Here is a 19,730-nt window from a genome sequence, read left to right on the forward strand (position 1 = left end):
TAAAGAAAGAGAAATAAATAAATATATACATATATATATATATATATATATATATATATATATATTTACACACACACACAAAAAATAAGGGTAAACATGAGGAAGGGATGGAATTCTAAAAAAGGAATTGATAAGTTGGTTGAAAAAAGAAAGAAAAACAGAAAGAAGCGGGAATGTGCTCAGGCTTGAGACTAGAACAAAATCATGTGCTATATTAGCGTATATTTTTATCTAATAGAAGAAATTGTATCCCAAAATTTTTTAGAAAAGAAAAAACCTATATGTACCCAAAAAATAAAGTTAAATACAATGAAGGGTTGAAATATGACTGTAACAATGAAGGTTTAAAAAGATTTTTTTTAATAAAGGTATTGTTAAGATAAACTAGTTAAAAAATTAAAAGAGGAAAGAAGAAAAGTTTAAAAAATTGAATAAGGAAAAAGAATAAATTTTTTGAAAATTAACTTTTCAAGACTAAAGGATCTTGGGGGAAAAGCCATGAATTCTATACATTGCTTTTCCCTAACTGTGGCGTTCCACAGTTCTCCTTGATCAATGAGTTTGGTCTTGGATGGATGTTCTTGCTGATCTTCTAGGGGAGGGGCCTGTTGCAGTGATTCTTAAATGCTTTGCCCGAGGTGGAATTGCACCACTCTTGCCAGGGACTGGGCTAAGTAATCCACTCAGGTTTGCTCTCAGAGCTTTTGTTCCCTGAATGCCTTCTGTACACTTTGGAGGATGGGAATGAAAATGGTGGCCTCCCAATATCTGGCCCAGATGAGCTGAGAGCTCGGGACACCACTCCCCAGTGTGCTCTCAGAGATAAGTAGCCAATCACTTCTGTCCCCTGGTCTCCAGCCACACTCCTAGCTCACCTGGCCTGTGACCGAGCATTTCTATCTATGGGGCATGACCCCGTTTGGAGTCTCCAAACCAAAGATTCCTGCTGCACTGCTCCTCCTGAAGGAGGAATGTGAGTCTCCCTGGATCTGCCACTTGTGGGGTCCCTGCTTGAAGAGAAGTTTAACACTGATCTGAAAGCTCACTCTTCAGCTCTGTCCTGTAGCTGGCTTCCCCGTTCCAATACCTGGCAGCTCTGCCACACTCAGACACCCCCAGTCTTTCTGTGACCCCATGAGACCTGACATCACACTGTCCCCATGAGGGATCTGCCCCTGCTTAGCCTCTAGAACGATGTCCCTTAGTGAAGCAGACTTCTAAAAGTTCTGATTTTGTGCTCCATTGCTCCACCGCTTGCCGGCAGTCAGCCCCTGCCCCTGCAGTCTATCTCCAGTTGCTTTGGATTTACTTCTCTTCACATCCTACCTTTGAGAAAATGGTTGATTTTCTGTTCCTAGATTTGCTGCTCTTCTTCTCTTCTATCTCCTGTTGAGTTTATAGGTGTTTGGCATGGTTTGATACCTATCTAACTGGATTCCGAGGCTCTGATGTCATTTTAGTCTGCTACTCCTCCGCCATCTTGCCTCTCCAGATTGACTTTTTTACTTACATCCTTTTTATGTCTTTTCATGACTTGATAGTTTATTTCTTTTTAGTGCTGAATAAGAATCTATTGTCTATTTCAGTTTATTCATTTACTTACTCAAAGATATTTTGGTTGCTTCCAAATTCTGGGAGTTATGAATAAAACTGTATAAACATCCATATGCAGGTGTTTGTGTGAGCATAAGCTTTCAGTTCATGTGGATTAATCCTAAGGGGAGTGTCTGATGGACCATATGGTTAGAGGATTTTTTTTTTAAGTTGTATTTATTTGACACACAGAGAGAGATCACAAGTAGGCAGAGGCAGGCAAAGAGAGAGGATGAAGTGGGTTCCCTGCTGAGCAGAGAGCCCGATGTGGGGCTCCATCCCAGGACCCTGAGTCCATGACCTCAGCCCAAGGCAGAGGCTTAACCCATTGAGCTACCCAAGTGCCTTAGATCATATTGTCTTTCAGAACTGTCATATCATTTTAAAAATTTTAATGAAGCCTAACTTATCAATTATTTCTCTCATGGATCATAACTTTGGTATTATGTCTAAAATATCATTGTTATATCCAAGCCCATCTAGATTTTTTTCCTATGTTATCTTCTTGGAGTTGTATAATTTTGCATTTTGCATTTATATCTGTGATCCATTTTGAGTTAATTTTTATGTTGAGTGTAAAATTTGGACCTAGATTGATTATCTTTGCATGTAAATGGTCAGTTCTTGAAAAGATTATCTTTGCTTTATTATATTGTCTTCGCTCCTTTGCCAAATGTCAGTTGACTGTATTTATGTAAAACTGTTTCTAGGCTCTCATAATTTATTTTTGCATGTCATTTCCCTCATGTGTTGTGAGTTTCATAAAGGCCAATATGATGCATTAAGCCTATGTATGCCTATGACTCTAAAGTAGGAACTAGATAAATATTTATGATGTGAATCTCCCTATAAAGTTGGAATAAATGATTAATTTCTCTATTGAAAATATAAATAATATAAAGCTTAAAATGTTCTCCTAATGTTCTGGAAACATGCAACATAAATAGGAAATTGTCTAGATTATCCCAATCTCCCTGATCATATAACTTTCCTGAGATACTTTTAAAATTTCCCAAAACTCTTCAAGAGTGTGTTCTAGAAATCTGGTTTTTGTTTTTTGTTTTTTGGGTTTTTTTTTAGTAAGAATCCCAGGTACTTTTTATGCTCAGATACTATTAGGTGCAATGAGGCATGTGAAAAGTAATTACAAAGTTCAAGATATCTAATATTGTATGAAAAGAAATACTACATTTATTAGGTTTATTCATTCATTTACTTAGCAAACATTTACCGAGCTCTGACTACATCAGATACTATGCCTGGGGAGGAAACGTAAATTTAGTGACAAGGAAAAGGTTAAAAGATGTGATCAAAGAGTATTTGCAAAGATTGGTGAAGATTACAGAGTAGATAATATTTTTATAATAGCCTTAGTATGTTTTTCATCTGACTTTCTTTTGACTTTCCCTTAGCCCTAATTAGGATGGATATATGATCCAACATACTTTTTTAAAAAATCCATTATCTCTGGCAATTGAAATATCCTATCATTGAGTATAACATTAATTACATCATTCAATGTACCATTCCAGGTTTGAATAATTACATAATTACTGCTGAATCATGTTGGCATTTTGTTGGTGCCCTGTTGAAGATCTCATCAGCTGAATGAATTCTGTGTCTTAAAAAGGGAGAAGGGAAGGGCCAACAAACAACATTTTACTTTGAATTACTATTAAAAAGAGCTAAGAAAAAAAATTGCTACTAGGAGCAAAACACTTTTTTTTTTTTTTAAAGCCTCTTTGGTGAGTTATATCTTTGAAAATGAGATAGGGAGAATAAATAATATCGAAGTAAACTTTGGCTTTGAAAATAGTAATTATATTTAAATCAGATGTATGATAGTATTATCGGGCATGTATATATATATATATATATATATATAAAATCAAACATACATACATACCCAAAGATATTCACCAAAAGTATTTTTAATACTATTTCATTCCAAAGGTAAGAATCTTCTACATACTTCTAAAAAGCATACATTATCTACACACAAATGAAGACAAACCATGGTTTTGTGGAAAGAACATAACATCAGTAGTCTAGTCCTATTATATTAAACTAGCCATTGATACTTTAGCGTTACTTGTTACTTAACCTCTCTGGACATCACTCTTTCCATCTGTCAAACATTTATCAGATTGCTGACATTTCTCCTACATTCAAGTGCTATGATATGATATTTACTGAGTATGTATGGCATTATGCATATGGATGGTCTTCAATAAAATTTTTGTTTGAATGAATAAAACACAACTTATACTCTACTAGCTGCCTTTAAGGGATCTCAAATGAAGCTTTACTTACTAGGTGGATCGTTTCCTCTAGACTATATATATTACAAATTTTATTCCTTACATTCTGTGTATATTTTATGTCCTGATAGTATTTCTGTATTCATTAGACATCATAACATGTCTCTATATAGCCCTATTGAAATGGGAATCAGAACTGTAATATAATTTGCCTTGCATGCTGAGTTGGAAAAGTCTAAGGTAAAACTAGGGTATTTTCAGGTAAACTTGGGGGTATTTTAATGTCAGTTTACCTAAAACCAAATTACAAAAGGCTGTACTATAAGAAGAGATGGGATTAATTCCATAAGATTAGGAAAGATAAAACATAGGCAGGGGTGTCTCAGTAGCTCAGTTGGGCATCTGCCTTCGGCTTAGGTTGTGATCTTGGGGTCCTGGGATTGAGTGCCACATCAGGTTCCCTACTCAGTAGGGAGTCTGCGTTTCCCCCCCCACTCTACTCATGCTCTCTCTCTCTCTCTCAAAATAAATAAAATCTTTAAAAAATAAAACATAGGTAATGTTTAGACAATCAGAGGAGATGCAGGTGTGTGTAAATAATTCCTCTTTTGGGGCATTTTTTTCTCTGCAATTTTCCTTGATTCAAATAATAAAAAAGGATTTTTTTTATATTTCTGAGTGCCATTATCTACCACTACTGTGTTGTTTTTACCATCTTCACAACTTCAAATTAGTCATGCAATTTATTAGGACAAATTTATTTGAAGAATGTGTTTGCTTCATTAATTCTGAATTTGTTTATTTGGACATGACCAATGCAAGTTAACACTAATGTTTTCCTGAAAAGTAATTAAAAACAAATGATGGTAGCTTTGAAAACAGACTTTAAAATGTACTTTCTTAGATGTTTGGTAAAGTATCTTTAGAAAATTGGGCACTTGCCTTTACAGTTGCTTTTTTGAGTAATCTTAGCCAATTCCATCTGGACTTGCCATAGTCTTCAAGGTCAAGTTTATGTCATGCTGAACCATATGTGTTATGCTGATAATCAGCATCATTGGACCTGAAATTCTGCCATCTTTCTTTTGTGTGATTGACCTTGTTATTTTAAAGGTGGCAGGGATGGGGGGAGGAATTTGGCAAAGCATTGAAAAATCAGAACACTTCATAGCTCAGCAGTTCATTCAAGACATTAAGGTCAGACCAGGTGCCAAATAATCTGACAAATTTAGAATGAGCAGCAGGACAGCTACATAAAGAACGCCAGAAGTTCACAATGTCACCATAGAAGCACAAAAATTAGATAGCTACTAGCAAACCTTTTCATTATTTGGTTAATATTATTTGCAGAAGCAATGAAATCTTCTTGTTTATTTTCTGAAGAGACTGTATGGATATATGAGACGTCAATAAAAAATGGATTCTTACATAGGCTGGGAATAGTTAATGCAGCCATTTGTAATGGGAATCACTTTACTGATGTGATAGCAAGAAGTTTAAGTTCAAAGGGCACTTTCTAAGTAGATATATTGAAAGATATGCTGCAGAACTCCATACTACCTGCTGATGTGCAAGTTCTAACAAGGAAGTTAAGTAGAGTAATTGACATGAAAGTCAGACAAATCAAAAAGAATCCATTGTATCTTTATTCAACTTTTTAAAAAATGTACCATTCTAAGGTCTACAAAGGAATTTTAAAAACTGGATACTTTACTGTGATGTTCATAGATGAGCAAATTTAAACATACAATGTACATTTGAATTTACAATTTTTTTCCTAAACAGAAACAAATAGTGGAGATTATCCAATAATTAGTTGAATCGTTTGATATGAAATAAGACAGACGAATAATATTTTAGTTATTTTTGTTGGTTCTATTGCTCTATTCCCCATCTTTTCTCCTTTTCACTCTCCTGAATATTTTTCTCATTCTTTTATTTTCACATCAAACCCACAAACTCAAAATTGTGAGAGGAACACCTCTCACAAAATTGTCAGAGTAACTATTCCACTTTTTGCCCTCCTCCAGAATAAAGATCTGACTAAACCTAAATATTTAATTTGGTAAATATTTGCCTAGTCTAGGAAAATATTGAGAAATATTAGTTATTGTCAAACAACCCTTAATTTTGACATAACTGAAGTAGTTCTATAATTAGTTTAATTTGGCTTCTAATTTGAATAAATATGTCATGAGATCATTAATATCTAGAAAATTCACTTTATGGAACAACCCTTTGCATAACACTGATGATAAAAATTTTGCCTAAATTCATCTGATCCTTTAATTCTAAGTTAAGTGCCTTGGTATTTTCTGCCTTGTCAAATCATTTATCACTCATACAGTAGGAAATAGTCAGAACGGACCATTATTTATATTCATTTTCTTATCAAAAATATTTAAAATTATTTTAAGAGTCATAAATGTTCATTTTCCCCCTTTCACTTAATCTGTTTTTCCCAATTCAGAAAGAACTTCAAAATACTGCATTGACTCAGTGCATTATTATGACCACTAATGACTATAACAGACTATTATGAACATAAATGCTTGCACATGTATATAAAAGTATAAAGGATGGAACTAACCATTTATTGACTATAAAGACAACCCCAACATTTTGTTTTTCCAAATATAAACCCTGATGTAAATAAAGATCACTGTGCTATGGTCTGGCTGTTTTAGTTCCCCTGGGAATACATGGCCTTAGACTTGAACAAATGAGAAATACACCTCCTCTTACTAAAAGGTTAATGAAATTCTTCCTGACTTTTTGGAGGAAAGTTCAATTTGGGTTTTTGCCAAGGTCTGGAAACTTTCCCAGTATGTCCAACTAACCTGAATGATATAAGTCACTTTAAAAATCAATAGTGTAACCAAGACTTCAAGTGAATAGGTTCTCAAAGGGTGTCTTCATTTAAATGTGTCAAAAAGAAAAAAAAAGTGGTAATATTGGGGCAGGAGAAAGGGAAAGATAACAACTGTGAGTGCAATAAAGATTCTAAGTTTTTATATTTCTATTTTTTTAGTATATTTGAATTTTGTGATAGTAGCATTGTATCAAGAGTGATTTTAGCAGAAAGTAATTCCATCAAATATGTAAATATATTCAATGTAATTATTGATGTAAAGTAGGAATTCTTTTTAACTCACTACAGTAATATGATAGTAAAAAATATATATATGTATACTGTATCATTTCCCTCTAGATTCTAATGTGTCTGGAATGAACTTAAAGAGGGAAAAGGAAATCTTTATTGATTCTTCCACAGGTCACATCTGTTTGTTTCATGGTCTAGGGGAATTAAAATGATCATCTTTAAGGAATGCAGCCAGTCATGCCTTTATCAGCTAGGTTGTTGGAATAATCAAAGTTACAGAACAACTGTCTGAGAGCCTATTCCTTGAAAGGGAAAGTATATGTCACAAATTATTCCTTTGCTATTCTTTATTGTAGTCCTTTCATGGATATATAAGGTACATTGACTTTGAAAAATTACCAATTGCATGAAATTGCATGAAATAATTACGTTAGACAATCATCAACATCAGCCCTTTAATGGGCTAATAAGATAGTTTTAGAGTGGGTGGTCACTTTTTCTCAATTTAGGGTACTATCAGAAGTTTTGTTTCCCTAAGAGAGAAATAAAAGCTCTACCTTTGTTCTGCCAGTTTAATCTCCTATCCCAAAGGAATCCATCCATCCTCTAATCTTATCTTTTATTTGTGGAGTGAAATTGCTGTTTTGCCACTCTTGTTGAACTAAGTGCCAGATAATTTGAATTCATTAATTCACAAACCCTCTTAGGGTTCTTAATAACTTATATTTTTAATATGTGGCAGGTTATTATACTTTTTAAAAAGCAGGAAATTTCCTAACACGTATTTAAATGAAACCAATCAGTCAGATTATAATGCAAATTAATCACATTGCAGAATCATTTTTGGCTTCTCTTCATCTGAATATCATTCCCCCTAGATTCTATCTCCCCAGTGTCTCTCGTATGCATTATTTATTTATTATTTTAACAAAGATTTAGTATGCACAATAATATCCCAAGCTATAAACGGGATGCAAGAATGAAACAGTAAATGTTAGCCCCTCTGGTTATTAAAGAGTTCACAGATGACAGTGAGAAACAACTGTGAAAATGAGTGAGTACTAAGTACAGAAGCAGAGAAAAATCATCAGCAGAGCAAATATTGTCTATTTAAGCGTAGGCTTTTTGAATGTAAGGTACAACTTCCCTTAAAAAGCTCAAAAAAACAATCTGAGGGGTTTGAAGTGGCAGGGGGTGGGAGGTTGGGGGAACCAGATAGTGGGTATTAAAGAGGGCACAGATTGCATGGAGCACTGGGTGTGGTGCAAAAACAAGGAATACAATTATGCTGAAAATAAAATAAATAAATAAATAAATAAATAAATAAATAAATAAATAAAATATATCTTTGGGGGGGAAAAAAGCTAAAAAAAAAAAGCTAGTTGAAATGAAGGGTAGGTTAAAGATTGTAAGTAGTCAGAAGTCAATCAAGATAGGAACCATTGACTAGCAAAAAAATCAGTGGGGCTTTAATTAGGAGAGTAATTCTGGGTTCAAGACAGCCTTGCAGGACCATGCAGATGAACTCTTTGAATCTTTCCTATAATATTTACTTTTCGTGCAACTTACTTGAACTCTACAAGTTTATTTCTGTTATGCTACCTCTTAGTTCAAGTTCTAGATGGAAAAAAGTAAACTGGCATAGCTCAGCCTCTTGATGGATTCCCTCTGTTCAACTGCCTAGTGTAATCCTATTATACAAGGTGAAGTGTGACACTGGCCATCTAGGTCTCTATGTTGAGCTAGGATCAATGGGCAGGCCTCAGGTAAGCTCAGCAGGCCAAACTTTATCAAGTGCAATGTCCTTCCCACTTTCACAGCTATTCTTATAGTTTAATTCTTCTTTTTAGACTAGCATAGTAGCATCCTAACTGACTCCCTAGACAGAGAAATCAAGCAAAATATACAAATAATCTGTTAGTTTTTATTGATGTTCTCATGACATTTAGTTTCCATTTCTGTTATTGCATCATTGACTTACAAGTCCACTCTGAGCAGAACATACAGGGAGATAAATAAATGTTTAATAAGTGCAGGAGTGAGATAATAACTGAATAATGACAATGAGTCAGCTTACCTTGCAGTATAAAAGGCATTAAACCTTATTTTATTACACTGGAATAAAAAGAACTTTCATTAGTTACTGAATCCAAGGCAGAGGGGAGATTCCACTTTTAGAGGGTTGGGGAGGGCGTTAGGCTTCCTGCATTGCTGCTTCCGGTAATTCTTATCCCACCAATTTGCTAGAGATGCAATGTGACAATTACTAACTGGAGGGAAAAGCAAAAGAGAGAGAGGGAAATCATTCCCTATTTAAGGGCAAGTCTTGAATTTCACTTCAAAATCAATGCACCCCACAAGTACGTGCATACCCCCTCACACCAGGGACAGATGAGTTCTCTCTGGGCCTTTTGCAAGGTGGTTTTGTTTTCTTGACTCCTGCTGCAACAGGTGCAAAGCAGGTCCTTCCTTTCTTGGCAACCTAAACTCTACTCCTTATAAAACTCCTAAGAATACCTCTTAGTTCTTGTTTGTTTTGTTTGTCATTGTTACTTAAGCTTTACTTTAAAACAATTAGGACAGAACACTAAAAACACTAATAATTGTTGAAGCTAATTGGCGGTAAGAGTTTTTTTTATACCAACCTCTCTATGTTTGGAGTGTTTAAAATTTTACATGAGAAAGTAAAATAAGAAAAAAAGCAAAACATACACATAATGATAATTAAATTTTTAATTTTACATTTACCTCCCCTATCTTGCTAATCCATCAGTGTATTAGGAGGATTTGTTTCGAACCCTTTCAGCTGGAGAAATCTGCTTGTATTCATTGAAGAAAAGAAAAATTATGTTCTCTTAATATGATCATATCAGAGAAGACTAAGAAGAGGCTGGCCAAGTAAGAAAAGCAATGATAATGTGAGAAATTTAGGGAAACTTTTAGAGAGATAAAAAATAGCCACATCAATCTCTGAACGTCACTTTAAAGGCTAACATGCACAATTCAGTCCCACCAAAAGACACCACACCATATTAAATTAGACCCTAAAAGCTGCACAACGAGAAAAAAGGGGCCATATAAGTTAGTCTACTTATTTTCCATAATGTTTGACTTAATATGGCAGTAGAACAAATAACTATTGACTTGATTTTTTCTTTTGCTTTTTGAACTTCACTTTTGTTTGATATGTTCATTAATACTTATTGAGGCACTAAGTTGTGTCAGGTACTGGTCCAAGCACTGGAGGTAAAAGTATTAAAAAAAAAAAAAAAATGACAGTTCATGCTTTGGAAAACCCACAATTTTATTAAAGAGGTGGGCCTCCAAATATAATAACAATGTGATAAGCTTTTCACAGAAACATTCCTCAAATGCTCAAATAAAAATAGAATAGAGGGATTGAGTAATTACCTGCAGGAGTTGGGGAGGGCATGGCAGATGTATGAACATGTTGCAGGACTTGAAGACTGTTTCCCATTGCCCACGTAGAAAACTGAGGAGAGGTCTGCCTTTGAAACCTAGCTTAGGGGTGATGAGGAGTGGGGAAAGGAAGGTAGAGAGGTAAAAGGTAGAAGAAATGGTGAAGTAGAAGAAGGTAGAAGAGTGGTGACTTAACAGCCTTCATGAAATAGTATATGCAGGTGATAGTGAGTAAGGCAGCAAAAGTAGGATCACAAAGAACAAAAGTATACAAGAAATATCCAAGGAGATTAATTTGAAAAACCTTAGTAACATGAGCAATTGGAAGCCAGTGGGTGGTCAAAAGCATATGTAGGTAATAAACATTAACTTGATAACTTGTACTTGCAAAAACAAACAAATAAACAACAACGAAGAAAATTTGATTACAAATTTGAGGAACATAAGGAAATGTTTCCTAGATAGACATATCTTTACATGAATTAAAATTATAACGACTTTTTGGTTTTTTGCATTGACAAAATTATTTTTTAAATAGTTTATTTAAAGATTTCTATATGGACATGGGGGAGGTATGTGCTATGGTGAGTGGTGTGAAATGTGTAAGCTTGATGATTCACAGACCTGTATCCCTGGGGCAAAAAGTACATTATATGTTAGTAAATAAATAAATAAATAAATAAATATCTCTATTGCCAGAATATGGCATATATGCAAATATAGCAATGAAGAAGATGATAAAACTTTTAATTAATTGATAGCAGAGTGATAGCTAGTCTTAAAAGACTAGTTGTATGAAAACTGAGCAGAGAAGGGGTGGGCAAAGTCAATTTGGTTATTGTTTTCATTGCCTAACATATTGGATTGTTCATATAAAGTCTATATCATTTTATGCAGCATTTTTAAAACAACAGGGATTTAAGGTGGCAGTTTGATTAACTTAAAAATAAAGGCAGCCATCATTTTTTATGGCTTTAATGTATTCTATGGAGGCTTGGATCTTCGTTTGCCATTACTATTTATAGGATTTATGCTATTAAAGCCTACCCAGCTGTTACCAAATCTCATCCTAAGAATAAAATGCTAAGACCTTATTTGAGAACAAATTCCATATGTGGCCTCAAATTTGCATCTGTATAAAATAAACTATTCTTTTTCTGAAACTCCTTAATTGTTCTTCAAAGAAGTTAAATAAAAGTCCCTGTTTTGAGTCCTGTTATCAGGTAGATTTTGATTTATTCTATATTAGTATCTCTGTTTTAATATCCAGTATAGTCATGTTAATTCCTTTCATTTGGAGATGAAGATATTAGTATTTTCCTAATTACAAACACTGTAAGAAGTCTCAATCTTTTATACACCTGTTGGAAAACCTAGGCATGAGAAGCATTGGACCTAATTTGAGAATTTCAGCCCGATGCATTCGTTTTATTCACCCCTTAATGCTTATTGAGCATCTAAGAGCATCTGAGAAGTTGGGAAATATTAGTGAACAGAACAGACTAGGATACTTGCCTTTGGGTTATTTTCTAGTAGAGGGAAAGCCTCTACAATAGGTCCTATACAATAAATAATATCCTATATAATAAATAATAAGCATGGTATCTTAAACTATATTCTTAGATCATCTTGAGGCAGAATTCCTTCAATTTATCTCTTTCTTCTCATATCTGCTATAAGCAGGAATGGGAATCCAGGTTGTGCCTTCCACAGTTTGCCTGGCGATCTCCTCAGCTAAATAAATACCTAAGTTGATCCCTTGATAAGTTTGACTTGCCTCCCAGCAGTAAAAATAACTCAGCTCTGTTCTCTGCCACTATATAATGAGGATTGCTCTTCTTCCCCTTTCTAATAATATATTCCTCATTTCTCTCTCTGTTCTCACCGAAAGCTCATTTGACATCCATATTTCTACCAACAGTTCCTTAAAGGCAAGCTAGGCTCTTTCAAATAAGTACCTCAGAATTCTTCCAGATTCTACACATTTCTCAATTTCAAAACCACTTCCACATTCTAAGATATTTGTTATAGAGGCACATCCCTTCATATTTGCAGAATCTGTATTAATTTCCTAGTGCTGCCATAACAAGGTATCACAAACTGGTTTGCTTAAACAACTGGAAATTCATTCTGTCAGTCTTAGAGGCCAGACATCCTAAATCAGGATATCAACTGTGCTGATTCCCTCTGAGGGAAAATCTGTTTACTCCATCTCTTCTAGCATCTGGTGAAAGCCAGCAGTCTTTAACATCCCTTGACTGGTAGATCCATCACTCCAGTCTCTGCTTCCATTTTCAGGTGGCATTCTACCCGCATGCCTTTGTGTCGCCTTCCTTTGTGTGTGTCTATTTCTGTATCCAAATTAACTTCTTTTTATAAGACCAGTCAGACTGGATGAAGGCCTACCCTAATGACCACACTTTAACCTGATTACATCTGTAAAGACCACATATCCAACAAAGGTCACATTCAGAGATACCACTGTTAGGATTTCAACCTCAGAGACATAGTTTTGGTTTTAGATCACCACGCTCTAAAAAGCAAACATCACAATAAAACAAGTCAAATGAATTTTTCTTGTTGCTTTCCAGTGCATATAAATGTAATGTCTACACTCTACTTCAGTCTGTTAAGTGTGAAGTAATCATTATGTCAAAAAATATAATGTGTATACTTTAATTTAAAAACACTTTATTGCTAAAAAATGCTAACCATCCTCTGAGCTTTCGGTGAGTCATTATCTTTTTGCTGGTGGAGGGTCTTACCTCAATGCTTATGGCTGCAGACTGATCAGGGTGGCGGTTGCTGAAACTTGGGGTGGTGGCAGCCATTTCCTAAGATAGCAATGGAGTTTGGGGCATCAACTGACTTTTCCTATCACAAATGATTGGTCTGCCACATGCACTACTATTTGATACCATTTTACCCACAGTACAAAGTCTTTCAAAATTGGAAGCAATCCTCACAGCCCTGCCGCTGCTTTACCGAGGAAGTTTATGTCCTATTCTAAATGCTTCTTTGTTGTCACTTCAGTAATTTCCACAGAGTCTTCACCAGGAACAGACTCCATTCCAGAAAACCACTTTCTTTGTTCATCCTTAAAAAGCAAGCCCTCATCTGTTCAAACAGTATCATGAGATTGCAGCAGTTCAATCACATCCTCAGTTTCCATTTCTAATTCAGTTTTGATGCCGTTCCCACCACATCCACAGTTACTTCCTCCACGGAAGTCTTGAACCCCTCAAAGTCATTCAGGAGTGTTGGAGTCAACTCCTTCAAAACTCCTGAGAATGTTGGTATTTTGACTTTGTCCCATGAATGATGGATGTTCTGAATAGCATCTAGAACAGTATCCGTTTCAAAAGGGTTTCAATGGATTTTGCCCAGATCCATAAAAGAATTACCACCTGTGGGAGCTATAGCCTTATGAAATGTATTTCTTAAATAGTAGGACTTGAAAGCGGCAATCACTCCTGATCTGTGGGCAACAGAATAGATGCCATGTTACCAGGCATGAAAACAACATTAATCTTATTGTCCATCTCCATCAGAGCTCTTGAGTGACCAGGTGCATTGTCAGTGAGCAGTAATATTTTGAAAGGAATCTCTTCCCCACCCCACCCCACCCCCGAAAAGTAGGTCTCAACATTGGGCTTAAAATAATGCAGTACACCATGGTGTAAACAGATGCACTGTCATCTAGGCTTTATTGTTCTACTTCTAGAGCAAATGTAGAGTAGATTGAGCATAATGCTTAAGGGCCCTAGGCTTTGGGGAATGGTCAGTGAACATGGGCTTTAAATTCATGTCACCAGCTGCGTCAGCCCTTACCAGGAGATTCAGCCTGCACCTTGAAGCTTTGAAGGCCAGATGTTGACTTCTCCTCTGTAGCTGTGAAAGTCCTAGATGACTGCTGCTTTCAACAGAAAGCTATTTCATCTATATCAGAAATCTGTTGTTTCATGTAGCCACCTTCATTAATATTCCTACCTAGATCTTCTGGATACTCGCTGCAGTTTCTACATTAGTACATCCTATTTCACCTTGCACTTTTATGATACAAAGATAGTTTCTTTTCCTAACCTCATGAGCCAACCTCTGCTTGCTTCACCCTTTCTTCTGCATCTTCCTCACTCTCTCAGCCTCCAATAGAATTGAGGAGAGTTAGGGCCTGGTTCTGGATTAATCTTTGGCTTAAGGGAATAGTGTGGTTCATTTGATCTTCTCTCCAGACTGCTAAAACTTTCTCCATATCAACAATAAGGCATTTTACTTCCTTATTCATGTGTTCACTGGAGTAGAACTTTTGATTCCCTCAAGAACTTTTCCTTTGCATTCACAACTTGGTAACTGGTGCAGGAGGCCTTTGATGTGTCTCCCAAATAATCATTTTTACGTTTGACTTAAGGGGAGAGACATGTGACTTTTCCTTTCAGTTGAACACTTAGAGGCCATTGTATGGTTATTAACTTGCCTAATTTCAGAGTTTTTATAACTGAGGAGGTGCAAGGAGAAGGAGAGAGACATGGAAATGGCTTTTAGGTTGACAGCTGTTTGGCGTTGTTAGAACACATACAACATTTGTCCATTAACCTGGTCTTATATCAGCATGGTTCATGGCACCCCAGAACAGTGATTGTAACATCACAGGACTGACCACAGATCACCATAAAAAAAAATAACAATAATGAAAAATTTAAAACATTGTGAGGATTACCAAAATGTGACACAAAGGGACAAAGTGAGCAAATGTAGTTGGAGAAATGGCACCCATAGTCTTGGTCGATGCAGAGTTGCCACAAAACTTCAATTTGTAAAAAACAAAATATCTGCAAAGCAATATAAAATGAAGCACATTAAAATGAGGTATGCCTGTATCTTTTTAGAGGGCACAATGTAACCTGTCACACCTGATTTATTGGTAACTGGCATAGCAGTGAGGAGGAGGGCAGTATGCATACTATCTTTCACTCTCCCCAGCACAGCCAGGTCGCCCTGATTTTTACCAGAAAACTTGCAATGAAGTAGAATTTCCCCAAGTGTGTTCTGTGTGTGTGTGAAGAACTGGTCTGTAAAGAGACTACAAAAGAAAGATTGCATAATCAAGGAAATTTGTTTTATGTAGTGTTCCTCATTCCCTCTTAGTGCTTCTCAGTGTCCATCAACTTATCAAGGATTCGGAGAAATTCATTTCCAAATGAATTTTCCAAATGAATTTGACCGTGAGACTCTTTACCTTAACACTTCTTAAAAATAGTCCATTATTGGGAAAATACTTGATAGAAACACTGCAGTGAAAGCACAAATTTTATTTCCCCTTATGTGTTCTGAGCATATTTAAGAAGGACAACTACATGGAAAGCAGAATGAACTCTAATGTACAATTTCCAAATTGACTTCTTATTATTGATAGTCCATAAGAGTACAGATGCACTTTGCTATAGAGTTTACCAGAGTTTGAGTACAGATAATCAGAATCTATATCTCAAATTCTCTCGAATTAATAATTAAAAATGTAATAAACAAGGAAAAATATGAAAGTGCATGTAGTGGTGTGAAAATACATACTCATTAGGAGGCCATCCAGGATTATTATAAGGATTTTTTTTCTTAAAAAGTTGTACAACTTTCAGGTCACTCTGTGGTCACTTTCCAAAGGTCACAGCAGTATTGCAGAATGTAAGTCCTAAAAGAACTATTGTGTTCTCCTACATGCTAAGCACTGCTAGAGAGAAAGAACAATAAGCAGGTAAGGAAAAAATTGAGAAATGTAGCAGATGATTGTCACTGAAGGGATAGGGGATGGTCGGAAAGCAGCAGTCTTCCCTAAAAAGGAAAAAAAAAAGGCACTTAAAATGAGGTAAAGAGAAAGGCTGAGTAGAGCAGAGGAGACTTTGCTAGTTTTCACCTATACCTGCCAATCTGATCTCTTACCTACTACATTAATGTGAAGAATCTTTCAGAAAATGGAAAACTTCCTCTCACATATCCCATAGTACTGTGAAACCTCTGGTATCTTTGGGTGCATTTCTATAAACCGTTTCAGGGATCCTTGGTATGTTTTAGAAATACCCCCACTGCTGATCATTTGTTTGGAATATTATTCATTTGTTTGGAATATTATTCAAGTATTGTAAACTATAAATATTTATCTCGTACACATCCCTGCCTTCAGCTTGTCCTCTGCCTACAACTTCATCCTACATAGTTAATTTTTAAGAGATAGAAAAATGTCCAGGAATCACTGATAATGTTATCTCATAACTGAAGCTTGCTTTGAGGGCAGAAACAAGATCCCTGAAATGTGGGCTCCTGGTTAGCACACTTTATAAAGGCACTTCTAATCTTAGGACAATTAGTAACACATTCCCATTTAAATCTGCTTTAACATGGGAGTTTCACCTATTATGGGTGGCTGGTTCTAAAGCAGTCATCTAATGAAGTCTTATTTCAAGGGTAATAGAAAGCTTGTTGTTTATGTCTTAAAAATTCACCTTCCTGTTCAAGCAGACAGTTAAAGCCACAGGTAATAAAATGCTACCATTCTAGTTTCATACTTTCCTCATCCATTTCCCCAGATAACCTAGGGCATGAACTACATTTGGAAAAGAAGAAATCATTAAAATGGCTGATAATTATCCAGAAGCTTACCAGTTTTACCAACCTCTGAAGAAAATCCCATTAAATCGGGCTGTGTCCTGTTTCCCCAAATAAAATAATACCACACAGCAGAGGCTTATCAGAGCTTATCATTTTGAGGCCATTAATTAAGCAAATTTTCTCCGGGTGAATATGTTTCCCAGAAATCTCTCTTGGATTGACATTTATTTTGTGTTACCCACTCTGCCTGGCTTGGCTCAGCACCACATGTAGAGGCCATTTAAACAATATTAAGATAACAGCATTAATTCGCTGTTCTTCCGTTAATCATATAGAAGCAGATCCGCTTGTTATAAATAATGATCTCTCCTTGCCTGAAGCTCAACTCTTAGCACTTGTTCTCATGCAAATCCCTGTCCTTTTGTACTAGCTGCTAGTAATAGTACTTAATAGTGTGCTGTTCTTTTCTTAGGTTTCAGCACTGTAAGGAAGGGGAAAAGTGGCTTCAGTTTTAAATTTGAATAGCATTGCCTTCCAGAAGAATGAGAGGAGGAGGAGACAACCTTTTTTTGACTGGCTTTGATCAAAAACATCATTTTTCTCTTTTCTGGTAATGATTACTGGAATTGAGATTCAAATTAAGCAGTGTGTCTGACAGATGATGTAATGTGTCATAACTTTTCCTTATCTACAAAACAAGTCTATCAGGTTGGAAAATCAGCAAGTTTTGTCAAGATTTCATTTATTTTCACATCTGGTTCACACTCACTTCGGAAGAGAGATAGCTACTCTATTCCCAGCAAACCATGGTTAAAAGATTTCTGTCATTATCTTATGTGGAGTGTTGGAATTTCTCACGCTGATGGAATAAGGCAGGCAAATGTTCAGTTGGATTCCAGTGACTAGAGTGTCTTCTCTGCTTTCTTGTATAATTAGGCATGGCTTTTTAACAACTTCCTGTATCCCCTGGGGCCCTTGCAGGAATAGAGAAGGTAGTGTTTCAGGAAGCAGGTGCGGCTGCACTGTATTGTTAACCAGTTGCCCGTCCAATCAAATTCAGTCAAATACAATGTATCTTCTTTAAAAGACCTTCAAAATAATACAGTTATATCCTAAGGGAGAAGCAAATAGGCAGCATGTTCATAATCTCAGTGCTCTGGTTTTTCCTCCCCAGAATCATCAGCAATGCAATTCAACCTGTATTTGCCCAGTGGCACCAAGATTCTGGGCATTGTTCTGGGTGTCAGAAAAAACAGATGAACAAAGTAACCTTCTTCTTCCTCTTTGTGGAATTCCCAGCCAAATGGGAAGTAACAAGACATTTATAGAGTCTAATGAAACAAGTCTAGCACAGGATGCTATAGGGTACCTGGGAGGAGCCTGTCAATTCAGAAAGAGTGGGCTGGGCTGGGTAGATTTCTCAGGGAAAATTCTGGCTCACCTGATGCAGAAATATCTGAATATCAAGGAGTAGGGGTAGAGAGTGGAGAGGGTACTCTAGGTGGAGATAATAATTTGAGGGAACACCTGGAGGCTAAAGAGAACACGACATTCTTAGGAAAATATAGTTCACAATGGGTGGACCACAGGAATAACAGTAGAATTGGGTGTTTTAGACTGTCTTAGTAAAAAGAAGTTTACTTAGTTAGCAGGATTGTTAATCCCCAGGCTATATAAGAGAGGTGTAGTTATACTTACACAAAATATACTAATCACAAAAATATTCATGTCAAGTACATGATATGACCTGAAATATCTGCCTCCAGATATCTTTGTTCCAGGTACTCATTACAAATAAAATTTTTACCATTAGAGATTCATTTATTTGGAGTCTTAGTATTACAGATATTAAACAAGACATATATTAACTATTTTTGACACATACTATGTTAGTGTGAATTACTTTATCATATTCTTTCTAATGCTATAATATTAAGATCAGATTCTGGAAAGACAGAGAAATGCAGGCAGAGAAGAATATTTAGGTAGATTGTTGGAATATTAGATAGAATGTTGGAAGAATTGCTTACAGGAAAGGTGGAGCTGTGTGGTCACCTAGAATAAAATGCAGGCAAAGAAGACTATTTAAGTAGAAGAAATGTTGGAAGAATTGCTCAGGGAAAAAGTAGAGCTGTGTGAGCACCTAGAATAAAACCACCCTGAGAGAGGAGAAAAGGGGTTTGAAAGAAAAAGAGCTGGCTTACACAATAGTGGGGAGTTGGAGCTGTCTTACTCTACTCATGAGTGCCACTTGTTTCACTTTTATGCATTTTGGAGCCAGTTATTAAACACAGTCAGGGTTAAAAATTTATACATATGCAAATTTACAGTTAAATAAATTTATATTAAAACAGAAATAATATTCAACACTTATTACTTTCTGTTTGTTTTATTACATTTAATTATTATCTTTGCTCTTGGAAATATTTAAGCCTTTGTAATTGCATGGTGGAAATACTATGTGAGTGTTCTCTTGTGTGTCTCTTCCCAGCTGCTTGTTCAGTGACATCATGTTGGTAACTTAAAATTGGCCATGATGAGAGCGTATACGCTATGAAAATTGGCAAACAAAAGAAATCAGAATTCAGTTTATTGTTTTGTTGACTGTCTGCTGTGGACTTAAGAAAGTTGTCAATAAGAAACATTAAAAAGTTGATTGAACTTAAAAGTGTATCCTGGCTGTAGCTGCCACAGGGTGAATAGTCCAATAAATGGAGAAACTATTCTTCCAACTTTCAGAAAGTACTACCCAG

The 19,730-nt window shown here is 35.8% G+C and overlaps 1 protein-coding gene across 4 annotated transcripts in view; it reads left to right on the forward strand.

Annotated features, from left to right (window-relative positions):
* LRP1B (LDL receptor related protein 1B) overlaps nt 1-19,730 on the forward strand; it is a 1,969,831-nt gene that overhangs the window by 535,404 nt on the left and 1,414,697 nt on the right. The window lies entirely within an intron of this gene.

The sequence above is a fragment of the Mustela erminea genome, chromosome 8 (assembly GCF_009829155.1).
Source record: "Mustela erminea isolate mMusErm1 chromosome 8, mMusErm1.Pri, whole genome shotgun sequence".
Lineage (NCBI taxonomy): Eukaryota > Metazoa > Chordata > Mammalia > Carnivora > Mustelidae > Mustela > Mustela erminea.